The sequence below is a fragment of the Nothoprocta perdicaria genome, unplaced genomic scaffold (assembly GCF_003342845.1).
Source record: "Nothoprocta perdicaria isolate Ctin4 unplaced genomic scaffold, notPer1 scaffold_31, whole genome shotgun sequence".
NCBI lineage: Eukaryota > Metazoa > Chordata > Aves > Tinamiformes > Tinamidae > Nothoprocta > Nothoprocta perdicaria.
This window is the reverse complement of record NW_020455544.1, coordinates 1,465,391-1,480,539: the sequence shown is the minus strand read 5'-3', so window position 1 is coordinate 1,480,539 and position 15,149 is coordinate 1,465,391. Positions and strand designations below refer to the sequence as shown.

The 15,149-nt window shown below is 42.1% G+C and overlaps 1 protein-coding gene across 1 annotated transcript in view; it reads right to left on the bottom strand.

Annotated features, from left to right (window-relative positions):
• Positions 1 to 15,149, bottom strand: part of ZNF827 (zinc finger protein 827) — an 88,117-nt gene that overhangs the window by 13,029 nt on the left and 59,939 nt on the right. The gene's annotated exons all lie outside the window — the stretch shown is intronic.

The window sequence follows — 15,149 nt, the reverse complement described above, 5'->3', positions numbered from 1 at the left end:
CGGAAGGGAACCAAGGAGAAGGACAGCAGCGACGCTACTTGGCTCAYATGAGAAACAGTATCAGCAAGCCCCGTATAAAGAAATGTCCCCTGTGAGTGTCCTGTTGTGCCTGAGGCAACAGGACCACAGCAGTGAGAAGTACAAAAAAACCACAAGGACACTGGGCAGCTTTCTAAGCACRACAGCCAGTGGACACTGCTTTTGGATTTTTTGTTTGTTTAAAGATCTCCTATTTCCACTTGAATGAAAGATCCCACATTCAAAGCACCTTCCTCTCATCCCACATGCCCTGTGTGACAACTGCCCACAGCCTGTTCCACGGGTCCCGTTTGTGTGGCTCGACAGAGGAAAACTATTTGCCTGGGGTTGTCTGGTAAGCTGCAGGAGCGGAACTGCTGCCAGCACTGAGTATCACGGAGCTTAAGTTACTGTATCAGAGGCTGGAACAAAACAGATAATCCTCGTCACACAAAGCCCCGCGAAATGCCTCCCCAGAGGCTTTTGCACTGGCAGCGCCTCCCCGACAGTGACCTACAACTGCAAATTCTGCTGGTAGAGTCCCGCCTTCCCAGCCTTGTGCCTGCCAGCTCTGTGGCGATGTAGGCAAATAACTGTCACCTCTCCTAATTAATTTAAGCAATAATGAAACCAGTGCAGAGCTTGCAGCAGAGGTTCCACACAGCAGCTCAGGAATTTTGGGCATGATCACACTTGCCAGCTCCCTTGCAGCAATTCTTACTGTCTTCTGTGGTCCCCTACACATACAATATTTAGCATAGCCAAGAATGATGACGCACCTCTTGAGTGCTACCATCCAGCAACACATTTTTCTTAAAGAATTTCTAGTGAGAAAACAAGTTCTGCATCTTCAAGAGTAGTCATTTTGTAAAATTTAATAAAGTAAGAAGCAGCTTCTGGAGCCCTAAGGGCTGGTAAGCGCCCTTTAACCTTCAAGAACTTGCATAACAAATGACTCTCTCGGTTCAGATCCTTAAGTTCAAAACAATGGAAAATTTGACTCTGTGCTAATATTACATATTTTAGCAGATATTTTACAAAAGCTTTCGGAGTGCATAATCAGAACACTGCTTCCAAAGAGGAATATGGTAATAATTATAGTAGAAGGTCACAAGGGTSCATGTTGCTTCAATATGGTCACAACAGAAATGAATTAACGGGACATGTACTAAACAAGTAGTCTCAGTTAAAAGCAAATAAGTGTCTTAACAATTCATTCAGCATTAGTCATCAGCCCTCTTTTAAGAAGGTGTAATATAATATATCCTCTTCCCTATGGTGGATTTATATCTGTGAGTTCTGGGAAGCCCAYAGGAAGCTGAAAGAATATTAATTTTCTGATTATCTTGAGCTGGTGAAAACAAGTCCCTTGTGAGAGCACCTGCATATTCCTTCCATGATACAGGATCCTAGATACAAAGGGGGATTTTCTGTAGGTGTTTTTCAAGTACTTGTATTTGCTTTGAAGATGTATTCCAAGGGTCCTAGGTACGGTACTTCTTCCTTCTGTTTCTCCTGAATGGTGTCTCTAAGGCAAAGCACTTTTCCTCCCCAGCAGCTGCTCACCTGGCTGTGGCACAGCAGAGCTCCCCTCCAGCGTGGCACTCCCTGCCTTGCTGTGGGAGACTCCTCAGCTCCAGGGAAACCACCTGCTTCCCTATCTCACCTCTGGGCTGCTCCGTTGGGTCAACATCCACATTGACCTGGCCACCGTCCCATCACTGTTCACGCCAGGGGAAGGGGTTTTCAGAGCAGCAAGCACATGTCCAGTGGCACACAAACCATAACACCGGCTTACACCAAGCTCCTGCTGTATATCCTGCTTTGCAGAGGCAGGCGGAATCGTTATCCTTAAAGAACACCCTAAGCAGAGGTGGTCATTCAGTGTCCAGAAAGAAGACAGACTGACACCAACCAGGGTGACATAATAAACCACCATTGTGAGAGACAGCTTCACAGAAACTCATCCTTCACCAAGGCACTCCTATACTAAAACAAACGCACTGAATTTCTGCTTTAAACCAATATTCAAAAGCAAATTCCACAGCTTTAATGTTAAAAAAGCATAAATGACAACTTAATGCTTAAATTGTTTAATAAGTAATAGACTGCTCTCCTGTGTGGGCTTTGGAGTTTAAAACCAAATATGCTTAGTAAAACGGAAGCACCTGATTAAAAAAAATAACACTTTTTAACTCAGCATATCATAGGTTGGTAATAAAAATATTCTGAAATAGTTCTACATAAAAGCTTTAAGGAGTTTTGAATGTTTTTAGGCCCAACAAGTGAAGTAAAACAAGCACATTTTTATGGCCGCCACTCACTGCGTCTTCTTTCCCTAGGAACCCAGGCCAACCTTAGAGGGACTGAACAGCTGTGTAAGGCTGATTGTCCAGGAGGGGCAGGAAACAGGCAGGACTGTCACCATCTCAAGTTTCCATGAGATGAAAATAAAGCAGACTGACTACAGAAACGCTGTTCTGTCCCTCCTGCTCCACCAAACAGATTCATTGCTGGCAGATGAAGCCCAGCAGCTTGAGATCAGTTACTATCTACCTCTTCGCTAAGCTGTTCGGCACAACTCTGGAAATCTACATATCTTCAGTTTTCATATTTAATTATGAACCTTTTTTTTTTTAAATCCTCAAACCAGTAATATCCATATGTAGAGCATATTTTCCATCACTTTCGAAAAACTTTTAACTTGACTTTTGTGGTAAATGCTGGAGAGGACACCTGCTGAAGCATTAAGTGAATAGGAGAAGGAAGCGTGGCCCGAATACATGAATAACTTTCCGGAGTCACTAAGTCAGCACTGCGACTGCCACAAGTTCTCATAGAAAAAAAGAAAGAAAGTTCCCAAGAGACTGGATTTAGACTTTGATGTGCAGTACTTTGATTACTTATTTTCTTGGGCTTAACTTATTTTTCAATTGTTGTTTTACAGTGTTTTATACTACATTACATTTTAATCTGTTGTTCAATGCCATACCTAGTTTTATATCTTTATATAAATAAGAGAATGAAACCACTACTTAACTGATGAAATCAAAAAGCAAACAAAACAACAAGTTGATGAAACTGTCATTCAAAGAACATAAATTAATATTTATAACTTTGGTAGGATTACTGCCTGCTCTCACATCCTATAACTCACATAAACAGCTGCTTCTCTGGTTCATCTCCCCATCTCCATAGACCTCAGAAGTAACAAAATCCACAACAAAAGATCCTTATGTTCCCACAGAATCCTACAGATATAAATTGAATAGACTGTCCTTTTGCAAGAGGTATTCCTTCAATACCTGCAGAATACAGACAGGAGAGAGAGGCGCTCGTGAAGCTGAACAGAGGGATCACTATGTATTACCTCTCCRTTCTTCAGAAAGGCCCTGCCATGTTTATACACAGGGTTATACTAGTCAGTGACACAAGGTCAGTATTTCTGAAAACAAAGCGACGTTCACTGAAGCACCGTTGCGTGAAGGGGGAATACAGTGGTGCAGTTGGTGGTTACTTCAGCCAGGCAGCAGTGACCGTGCCAGCTCAGTCCTGCTTGCTGGCTACACGTGGTGCAGAAATTAACTGAGATGTTTGGCCACCTCGTGACAGATCAGTCAGCTGTGGAAATGGTCTGCAGTTAGCTCATCCTTTGTTGTCTTTCAAGTACCTCACATTTACTTAAGAGTAAAATATGCTGTATATAGTTCTATATTAAAGTCACAAAAGCTTGTCCCGTTGGTAAGAATATTTCTATTTTATTGAAAGGTGAATAGTTCAAAAATTATTCATTTAGAAACAAGGCATTCAAGTGAGGCCAACATGCAACCATGGCTTCAAAAATATTTATGTTGTTAAAGGAATTTTCTTCCTCTCCCTGCACTCAGATGTGTTACTCAGTCTTCCTACCTTCTGTAGTGCCCCGTGACTGGAGAGGTCTTTTACTGCTTTGGAGCCTTCCACTTACATGTTCATCTATCATCAGGTGCAGGCAGGGAGTATTYAAAATTGAAAACTCCCTTCATGGAATTATGTACTTAAGGTTGCCCACTGAAAGCTTGCRAAGGCTTACAAGCTCAAAAATGTACTAACTATATGAAGTTGCAGCTCCCAAATACAACAGATCTTTCTCCATTCTTACCTTATTTTCACAGACCTTTCACTTGTGTCACCAGAATCGTTACTCTAGTAGGTCAATTAAAACAAACTGTTCAGTGTTCAGATACTGTAGCTCCTGTACAAGATGCACCCGTGCCAATTACCCAGGCACTAGCTAAGCTATCCAAGTTGCGGTCTGGAGTGCTCCAGCAGCCTGCACTTGTCCCCGCCAGCATCACACCAGCCCGTCTGGGCTTATTTTGCCACACACCTTTGACTGTGAGCAGACTGGGCCACTACCAGCCAGCCAAAAGCAACTGACCTGTTTGCATAGAAACTCTCTATATTCCCCACAAAAATAAAAACGAATAGGAAAACTTATTTTTTAATCCAAAATTCAGATGGGATTCAACATTGGCTTGCCTGAATTTGTCCCTTCTGTGGGGTTTTCTTCTCATGCCTTCTTACAGCTACTARGAGCACTCAGTACCATCCCCTGTGATTCAGGCTGCCTGTTGCGGGCACCCGRGGGCGGGTGCCCGTGTCGGGCTGGCGAGCGGGGAGCTGGTGCCAGCCGTGGAGCAGCTGCCGCGGGCAGCAGTGCCCGGTACCACAGTCCAGAGCATTCGCAGCACTGAACACCCCTGCACGTCGCTTCATGGCAGCCCTAAGGATTTTCCATCAGCTCCCCTTCCCATGGAGATCAAAGCAGGTGGCCCTTTTGTTTAGCTCATCCACTCACAGTGCTTAGAACATTTACCTTGGGTGCCACAACACCTAATCCATGTGAACACCTATTTTTAAACTTTAAAATTCAATTAAAAATTTAGTTTTCAATTAATTTATTTCCCTAATGTCAGCAGAGGTTTCTACCCATTGACTTTCTTTCCTACAATTCTCTTCAAAACATTCCCTAAGAAATTATTTTTAAAACCACTCCGAGACCACAATACACATTCAGGACCATTATACATACAAATTTGATCTTTTTTTTCATTTGTTTGTTTTTGTCAAAATGCCAGTTCTGGATGGAAATACTAGCTGGGGAAGGGAAGATGAGGTCCTAAATGCAGACGAGTCCCTCACCCTGAGCTATCTGGATGAGCACAAAGGATTCAACCCCAGCTGCCAGCAACTGCAAACACTCAGCAAGAGCAGCCTCTCCAGACTCCAGCAGGCTGCTCGTGGAGGGACCGCCTCTTGCTGCTTTTATTCTGGACTCCTCAAGCAACACGCACAAGAACCTGCACCCTTTGTGGAGCCCCAACCTTGCTCCTTGAAGGCAGGGGTGTCTCCCTGCTGCGCCCTCGCTGCCCAGCACCGGTGCCTCTGTGCACCGGCCTCATCCTCCTCCTGCCCAGGCCGCCTTCGCAGGGCACCAAGGTGTCGGGCTTGACGGTCACCCCAAAGGGACTGACTACAGCTCTCAGGAATAACTAGGACAAATTTGGATGCCAACTGAACTCATGCTCTAGCAGAAAAATGATTTCCACTTTGCTTAGATTATGTTCAAACAATTGTCTTTTTCCTTTCAGTTGTTCCGGTGGTCTGAGGAATTCTGTATTTAATTTACTCCTAGGCAGGCAAATAGTGTAGAAGCAAACCTTGTATATAAGACAGAAGAAAGGTGAGGACTGGAGAGTCCCAAGGTAACTCTAAAAAGAAATGTCAGAAATGATGTGTTTCAATTCCTTTTGCGAATACACAGAAGTAATTTAAAAATCTTTCTATTTCATGGTGGGCCTGTGTTTGCAGAAGCTTCATAGTCAGGAAACAGCATGACTCAATGCTGATTTTCACTTTCACAAAAAATTCTAGTATTAACAAAGACAAAAGAGGCTATGAGACTATACATGGGTTTGAATAAAATGCACCATCAAAAACACAGCAAGCTGAGGATTTCTAAACCAAAAACCTTGTCTATGAAACCTCTTCCAAGAGGTTATTTAATCATCATTTCAGCTTGGCTGCTGAATATTGATCACAGAATTAGAGCTGGAAGGGTCCTCGGGAGGCCATCTTGTCTTTTCCGTGCCCAGGAAACACCAAACACACCTGCCAGCCCCGGCGGGCGCCTGTCTCGTCCTCTTTTAAAAAAATCCCCCAGCGACAGAGGTGCCACAGCCGTCCCAGCAGCTGTCCCAGGGCACAACCCCCCGCTGCTTGAAGCTGTACTCGCTGTTCAACTTAGATCTCCTCTGCTGTCATTTAAACCCTCGATTCCTTGTTCATAGACTTTACTCTTTTTCTCTCGCAGTTGCCATTTTACATATTTGAACACCATTGTCATGTCTCCTCTCTTTTCCTCTCCAGACTAAATAAACACAATTCCTTTAACCTTTAATCACAGCACATGCTTTCTAACCCCCTGACCACTTCTCTCTTCCACGTTGCGCTTGGATTACAGAGGCCCAAACTGGATGCAGGCTGCAGCTGCAGCGCAGACGAGTTCCCATACGTGCCTTACAGACCCCCTTCCCGGCACCCCAGCTGGATGTTTGCCCTTTCTGYGGTGCGGACACTGCCCGCCGCACGTACGGTCCCCTCTCGTGCGGCTCCTTCCCTGAAGCTGCGCTGCCTGGGCACTCAGCCCTCCCCTTTCTCTGTGRCGTTCAGCACTCCTCCGAGCACCGAATTTTGTCCTCGCTGAACTGACTACTGTTTTCCAGACTGTCTCCCCAGGTCACCAAGATAAGCCGGAAATCTAATTCTACCCTGTGAAGAGCTTATGTCACCAGGGCATTTAATGTGCACACTTGCTCTTCCATCACTCACATTAAAAAAAAGGCTGAATAACGTAAGAGTGAGCAGAGACCCTTGCAGAGCCCGACCTGGTCCCTGCAGTCTGACAGCTACACTCTCCCTCCTGCTCAGGGAGGGCAACCTCTTCAAGGTCTCCCTGCTTACTATGAGCCTGTTGTGGGAGGTAATACCAAAAGCTTCACTGAACTTAAGTGCTTGGGTTTCTTAACGGAGCTGTCAAGAAGTGTCTTTAAGCTTCTTTCCACCCAAATCTCCAGGTTTGTTACAGTTGCCTTCCTGAAGTCCAATGCCCCTATTTTGGTGTTTTCTCTTCTTCCTTTCCTAAAAAACATGTTCTATCACTTCATGGCCTTTCTTAGCCAGGTTTCTGAATCAAAATACAGGTACCAAGAATGTGCTGGACAGCCTTGTCATACCAGCTTTTCTTCCCAGCTGAGAAAAGGCAGCTAAACTCCTAAACTCCTACATAAACTCAATTTGCACTTTGGGTTAGCGTAGCTGCTTACAAAGCTTTTCACAAATTTGACATCCCCTTTTTAGATGTATTTAACAGGGATTCAGAAAAAAAATCCCAAAATGRTAACTGGTGCCAAAATTTTACATAATAAAGTCTTATTTTTCCATGGGGATTAAACAGTTACTTTGCCTGGGTTGCCTTGCAGTTGATGTTGGTGATGTTTCTTAACAGCTTCTGGTTTGCTGGGCTTAATGACTGTGTAAGTGAGGGTTTATTCTGCATGAAACCTGAAGAAAAATGGAAACATGATGCCTGCACACAAACCGTGCACACACACATTTCAGTTTCCTAGGTTAGCCAAAGGTGGCACGGCGCATCTCTGAGCAAGAGGCGATGAGGTGATCTGAGAGGCTCTGCAGAGCCTGTTCTATTTTGAAAGGTTTAGTCTGCTGGGACCTTGACAGTTAGGAAGACTGGTGGCCACTCGGCAGACAGTTGCTATTACCCGTTCCAGACCAGCAGCAGCCATGGGCTAAAATGTCAGCAGGCCTAGATAAAGTTGCAAGGGAAGGGAAGTCTTGTAATCATTTGCAGCCAGGTTGGTTACGACTCCACACTAAATGCATCAGGAATCTCCAACCCTCTGCTCAGCGCCGGCAGTGACTGGTTGTCCCGGCCGCTGGGTGCTCTGCACACCAAAACTGCACCCTCATTCTAGCTAGAGCCAGAACCACTGTAACAGTTTGGTGAATCGTGTTGAACAAATCATCAGATCCGTCTCTCTTTGGAGAATTACGTCAAGCACAGCCCATTTCTACATCAGTTCAACTATCTTGCTTCCTCAAAGCCACCTTCTACAAGGCGAAATGAGTTAATTGTCTCTTGTTATCAGAGAGCCACCATGATGGCTGACAATCCTTAGCTCCTTAAGAAAGCAGAAACAGGGCACACACCAGATAACGTGTAACTGAAATAAACACCTTATGTGTGAAGAAACAAGGTAAAACRCATTTTGAAGATCAGAAACTAGAATCGGCTACTCAGCTTGACCTGCTGCCCTGTCACAAGTAATTATCTTATGAGACTGGCATACAGGCTCGATGTATCAAAGTGATGTTTCCAGAACTTTTCCTCATGTACCTGCATAGATTTGCAAACAAAGAAAAAAAGTATCTGTCTGAATCTCTAGCTACACCTGAGAGCAGTACGAGAACAAGAATAAAATTAACAGGTTGCTTGGAGGACTGACAKACTCAGCCTTCATAAGGTTTTGTGAGCACCTAAAACCATGTTTGCAGGCAACAATGAAAGCAGTGCAGCACCTCTTGCCAGCACCACTTTCAACACGCACATTTCACACACATCAAACAAACAAACAGAAGTGGACATGCACAACAGGACCAAATCCCTGATGGACCTGATGGACACTGCATGGTGAATCAAGTGGGACTCTGCACTTTTGCACTTAGCCAGACAAGCCAAGAGGGTTGGAGCACTCTCATCACCACGAAACTGAAAGGTTATTTACCTAACATTCTGGGTGAGCAGAGCTCATAACTCAGACCAAAACAGAAAGGCAGTGAAATCACCACAAGCATCAATAATGGGACAAAGTAGGGGAAAATGCACTATATAACTCACTTCATGCACAAGTCCACTTCCTTTGCAACTACATTGGCAATAAAAACTGCTATTCTATTACAGTGACAAAAATGATCTGCTGTTACCATCTTGCAACACTTTTCAGACCTTCCAAGACAGTCTGAAGTCCAGCAAAGCGCCACGAAGATGATGAAGGGAAACATTTTATCAACGTGCATAAATACCTGCTGCGACAGAGGTGGGAGTTAGTACAGAAGGAGCCAGTCTCTTCTTTGCTGGTAGACAGTTTCTCCTCAGTCCCCTCAGGGTCAGGGAAGGACACTGAGGGCAACAGGAAAAGCCACCTGTTCAACGCATGGCTAAGAGGCTGGTGTCATCGGTCCAAATTTGCTTTTGTCAACCATGGGGAAGCCTCTACCAGCGCTGAGCCTCCTGGCAACAGACTGCGTGCCCCTGTCTTGCAGGGAAAAAAGCATCCRCGCAATCCTAGATGGTGGCAGGGCTCCCTGACAGGGCTTTGAACGGGGTATGAAGGGACAAGGGGATAAAATAGCCATCACTAGGAATGCACCTAGGGGCAGCATGCCAGGGTTGGGTGAGAGCTCAGTAGAGCTCCAGTTTTTCTTTAAAAAGTCTACGATTGAGAACTGTGAGGAAAACCTCCATAAAGTGCACAGGCGATTACCCATAATGAAGCTGTAGACCTTCTGGCAGGTGTAAGCAAACAACTGTAGGAAGGTATGAATTGTTTTCATTAACTCCAAGGGTAGGTAAGGATGGGGAAATGATTCAATGACAAATTAAATGTCAATGTGGGGAAACGATTCAATGACAAATTAAATGTCAATGTTTCATTGTTGATAACTTTAACAGAAATCCTTAGGGCATGCACACTTCACAGCTCCCAAAGGGCCAGCACGCTTTCAAGTGTTACGAAAGCGCCAACAGCCCCCTCTCTAGAAATCAAGATCTCAGGGTTTCTGTTGGTTTCTACAGTGCAGTTACAGCTGGTCTCAGGGACSATATAAGGCAAGCTAGAAATAGAAGGCCTGGCAGCAGGCTAAAGGAGAGTAAGGGGCAAAAGAGYTGCTGGCGACATGTGGAGAAATGGAAACTACAGCCAGACTTACACTAGCTTCACATTCAATTTATTAAAATCCCTACTTTCCTAGCTAGCTAATGACAATGCACAGATCAGCGCAGCCATGGCAGATTGCAACGGGAGTTCAGTTTGCTGGAGAGCACAGGAGGTCGGGAAGCACAGCACGGATATTGCCAGAAATAYTGTCTCCAAGCAAGACTGGCTTTGGGTCAGTCCAAAAGAGCACCTGCTAGCTACTTTTTAGATGCTTTACAACAAATGTGCAACTACAGCATCAAGAGATGTATTAACCTTAAGGTGCCTTTAAAAGGGGACTAGAAAGGAAGAAACATGCAAGGGGAAGACTTGGCTGTAAAGAACACGGTACCGATGCACCATGAGCAGCTTCATCATTCATGACATTCAAGTTAAAACATGAAACCACATTTTTTTTTTTTTTTTCAATTACAGCCACAGAAGAATGTAAACAAGGTAAGTGCGGGTGCGGCCACATCAATGTTGCGTCCAAGTTCAAATTTCATGTGGCTGAAAGAAATATCCATGGCTTCACCCTGCTCCCATCACAGCATTCCCACCAACTTTTAGAAGAGAAATTAGTTCATTAGTTACTGTGCTTTAGAGAGCAGATGGACAAAAAGGGTGCAAACAAGAACGGTAATCAGAAAAAAACATGTATATCTAATGAATGGTCTCTTTAGCTAGAAGCTCTTTAGCATCTTCCAAAAACAAACTTGAGGTCAGAATAATTTTTTGTTTTGTAAACATCTTGGGTAAATATTGCTGTGGCATCAATGGACAGAATTCAGAATCATGGATATTAACGGATTAAAACTCCTAACAAATGACATCTTCTAATTCCAAAATTCTATTTAGCCATGTGAAATTCATTTACTACAATCAACACTACAATTTTGCAGTAAGCATTAAGTTTTCCACGGAAATAATACAAAAAAACCTAGAATTTTTCCCTTTAATTAAGTCAAATAATTCTACAATTGTTTCAAAATCTGGCACTGTCAATGAAGGAAAATGCAAGGTGCTTACTTAAGAGGGGAGGAAGTAGTGAAACATTATTATACTACAGAGAAGTATGTGTGGAGAAAATATAAGCCCCAAAACTGTAGTTGGAGTCTTCACCAGTATTAATGCTCTGACTGAAACAGAAATACTGAATATCACTCATCTGGATTTCATGAAGGCAGGTATGATTTACAGAATGAGTCAGTGAGAGTASTGGAGAACTATTAAAACATATTAAAGATTGGCCAAGGGTCAGGAAAGCCATTGTGAGATCAAATTTTTAGTTTATCTACAGATCTGGACTGAACTTGGCAGACAGCTAAACTCTATTCTGTCAGAATTCTGTCTTACAAGACAGCAGACAAAATATGCCCTTTTCCAGCAACTGTTTGAACTGAAAACTTTCATTTCTACTCCCTTTTTGCTTTTCATTAGAGAAGAAAAAGTATTTTTTTCTATTCATGGTCAATTTAAAAAAACAAGATATAATACCACAGAATATAACGTTAAGAATGAAGCTCCATCTCTGATTTTGCTCATTTCCAATTAAGAGTGATTGACTTACTGTTAATGTGAAATAAAACATAGATTCTCAGAAAGTTCCCAATGAGCTGCCTCATCAAGATCAAAACTGTTTTAATGAATCAAAGCAATAAAGAAAAAAAAACTGTTTTCTTAAATCTGAATATGAATGATTTCTTTGAAAATTGTTTTTGACATGATCAAGAATACCTATGTTTGTTTTTTCTTAATTCTCAAAACATGTGAACATTAATACTATTCTACTTTATTTTCTGAGCAAAAAATGAGCTTATCTGAAAAGCAACTATAATCCAGAAAAGTCTGTATTACCACAATTAACTCTGCATGTTTTTTAACACAAAAAAAAGCTTAAAAAAAAGTAGTAGAGAACTTTCCCAAATCTCCCCCCCCCCCCTTTTTTTTTTGAACTATGTGCTCTTAAAATTTACTATTTCTCCTCCTCAGAATATTAAGAATTCCCTGATTACTAGGGAGTTACCACTACTTTGGCTGGACTGCTGAGTCCTGTTCTGACAGCTCTTGGGAGTTTTCAATTCCATTTCCTATGTTACCAGACTCGAAAGCTGCTGCATGATAATCATTTCTCCTGCCTGTGATACTGCTGTTGAGCAGTAAAACTTTAATTCCAAGGCAAATTCATTTCTATATCTTTCTTTCTTTTTTTTTCCCTCTTGATTGGTGCATTGCTCTCATGTATTCATGGATCTTTTAACAGGTCTTTCCTAATTGTTTCATACTCTTTGGGAACCTTAAATACTCAGTGGCCTACAAAGAATGTTCTACCTTTTTAATTCCTGCTCTTATAACTTATATATTGACTACCATGAGAAAACAACTGGTTTGCACTGAGAAGAGAACCATAGGCTGAAGGGCTGCTAATAAGAGAAATCTCGTGGACTGAAAGTTAGACCAGTCATACTTAGGTCCCCATTAACAGTTTCGACACAGAAAGAACTGCGTTAATGAAAGAGCTATAACTGATATGCAGAAACTTCAGAGTATCAAAAATAATCTTGAGAAGAAAGGTAATAAGTGCAACAATACAAATGACAAGATTGAATGTCTAGGAAATAGTAACAAGAATTTTTAACACCATTATGTCAGGGCACCATTGTGTCCTTGTCCAATGAAGCCCTTTGTGTCCTTATCCAATGAAAGATATCACTGGTGTCATTCATGGATAACGAATGACATTACATAACATAGCTACCTAGAAAAGGACCAAATTTGACATATATTTTATTCTACTATGGTCCTGTCATTTCTCTCTCTGGGCCTGGGATGCCAAGAAGTCTGCATACAAGAAGTCTGTAGATATCTTGGAAGACTACTGTCCATATTGGGGCTTTCCTTGGAAGGAAGGGGCACGTACATGGGGTTCAGCATGGGCACCCAGGTGGAGCAGCAGTGGAAGTTTCCTCACACCACTCTGCAGAGCAGCAGCTCAAACCCCACACCTCTCAGCCACTGCCACTGGTGACAGCAACACAGAGGGACAGGAATTTCAGGTTGGGGCTGGGTGCTGCTTACTGAGCACTCCTGGCCAGTAGCAGTTAATCTTGTGACCTGAAGATGATGCTGGACCTTGAATTTCCCATTGCTTTTAAGCTGTTGATTTCTACTTTTTATTATCCTGTTTCCAGAATGGAATAACCCAAATAAATCTGAAGTGAAGACATCCCAGTTCCCTGTGGAACATACCATACACATTTCCATAACACAGGCTTTTACAACCTGCACARTCATTTGTCACCATTCCTTTTCTTTACTCTATAAAAGAATAAAGCTTTATCTGACCTATCCACCCCACTACCTAGACTACTACTTCTTGTAAGGCTGAATCTAGCAGGAAACATACCTGTGAGCATTCAGCTCCATTCTACCATGCTTTTAAATAAACATGACATGTGCAATCAATTAAAAATTTTAATCACAACCCCATGCTACTGTTAAGTTACATTTCAGGTCCAAAAGTGTATTATGAAGCTGAGAAAAATCACAGTCTTTCRAATGATGCAAGCTATATGGCTGTTCCAAAAATAAAAATGAAGCAAAATTGGCAGTTTTGATTTTCACCATGCACATGTCTGTTAGTCTTTAAATCACAGAGCAATATGCATTATAATACATGGACCTATCCAGGGCTATGTCTACCTATATGGTAGGCAGGTATAGTATATTTACCTATATGGTAAAATATAGGATGGCACGAACATCTAAAATCCAGTGCCTAGTTGCCTTTGTAATACTCCAGCATAATCTAACCAATTAAATATCTTAAACAAAAGATTAAACATGTTACCAGAAACCGTGAGCAGTTTTAGTGGGCTCATTTAAAATGAAGTCCAATGGAGAATTAGAAATCTTACACATTCATCTTGGTAGGAGGCATGAAAATCGCTGCTAAAGGCCACGTCCTCAGAGGTATCRAGCACTACCGGAGGAACGCGTGAGTTCTTATCTTTCATCTGGGCATATGAATATTCCATGTTACACCAATGCCAAAATCCAGGATTGAAGTGATAATCTGGCTTACATTATAATACTTAAATGAACCACACATGATCTGGTTTTCTCAGTTCTGGGTTACAAAACCTTCTTCTTCCTTCACAAAGTGTGATAGAGGCTCGTTTGAAGACCTCTGTCATTATGATATGAATTTTCTTCTTTCCTGCCATGCATATTAACCCTTAGACAACACCTAGCTCTTAACCCCATCTGCCACTTCACAAGCTGTCAAATGACTATTCAAGCATTAAAAAAATGAAGGGTCTGTTAAGTTGTAAATTAAATGACAGTCAGTAGCCGAAAATTAGCAGTAACGTGCCTAAAACTTTATTGATTGCTAAGAAAAGGTGACTAACCCCTACAACTGCTGGCAATGTAATTACTGACCTCAAGAACTCAAGAGCTATTAATTTAAAAACAGACAGCARTGAATTAGCAAACAACAGTTACTTTCCAACAGGATAATAAAGGCATCTACGAAGCTTTTGCATGTGTTCACTACCACCCTGAAAGACAGTTTTATACCTGTACTTTCCATTTTCTTGCAGGATATAATCCAAGCTACATCTGGACATTTAATGCTTGTTAACTAGTTCAGAGGATCAGCAAGAGTGTCCCCACAGATACCGAAGCCTTTCAGTATGTTTTCAGTAAAAACTTACCCAAAAGGTTGCTAAATTACCACTGCTAAGGGGAGGARAACTGTATTGCAAAGGTCAGCCTTTCTGATCATCTTTATTGTGAGAGGAGAGATGGAAAGGACCAAAAGCAGAAAAACAGCAGACCGTAATCAGACATCATAAAGTTCCTTTAAATATGATTCACACACAGAAAAAAAGCTCTGTTCATATTGCTGTACTTTATCTGTTATAGTCTCTTTGTTTGAAAGTACATTTCAGAGAAACAGCAATATAAACATTTGTTTAAATTAAACAAAATTAAACAAAAATAAAAAAATGTTTCAGCAATTATAAAGGTAACTTTTTGCTGCTGTTGTTCTTAGCAGTAAACACTGGTTGTGATAGAGAGACTGTGAGA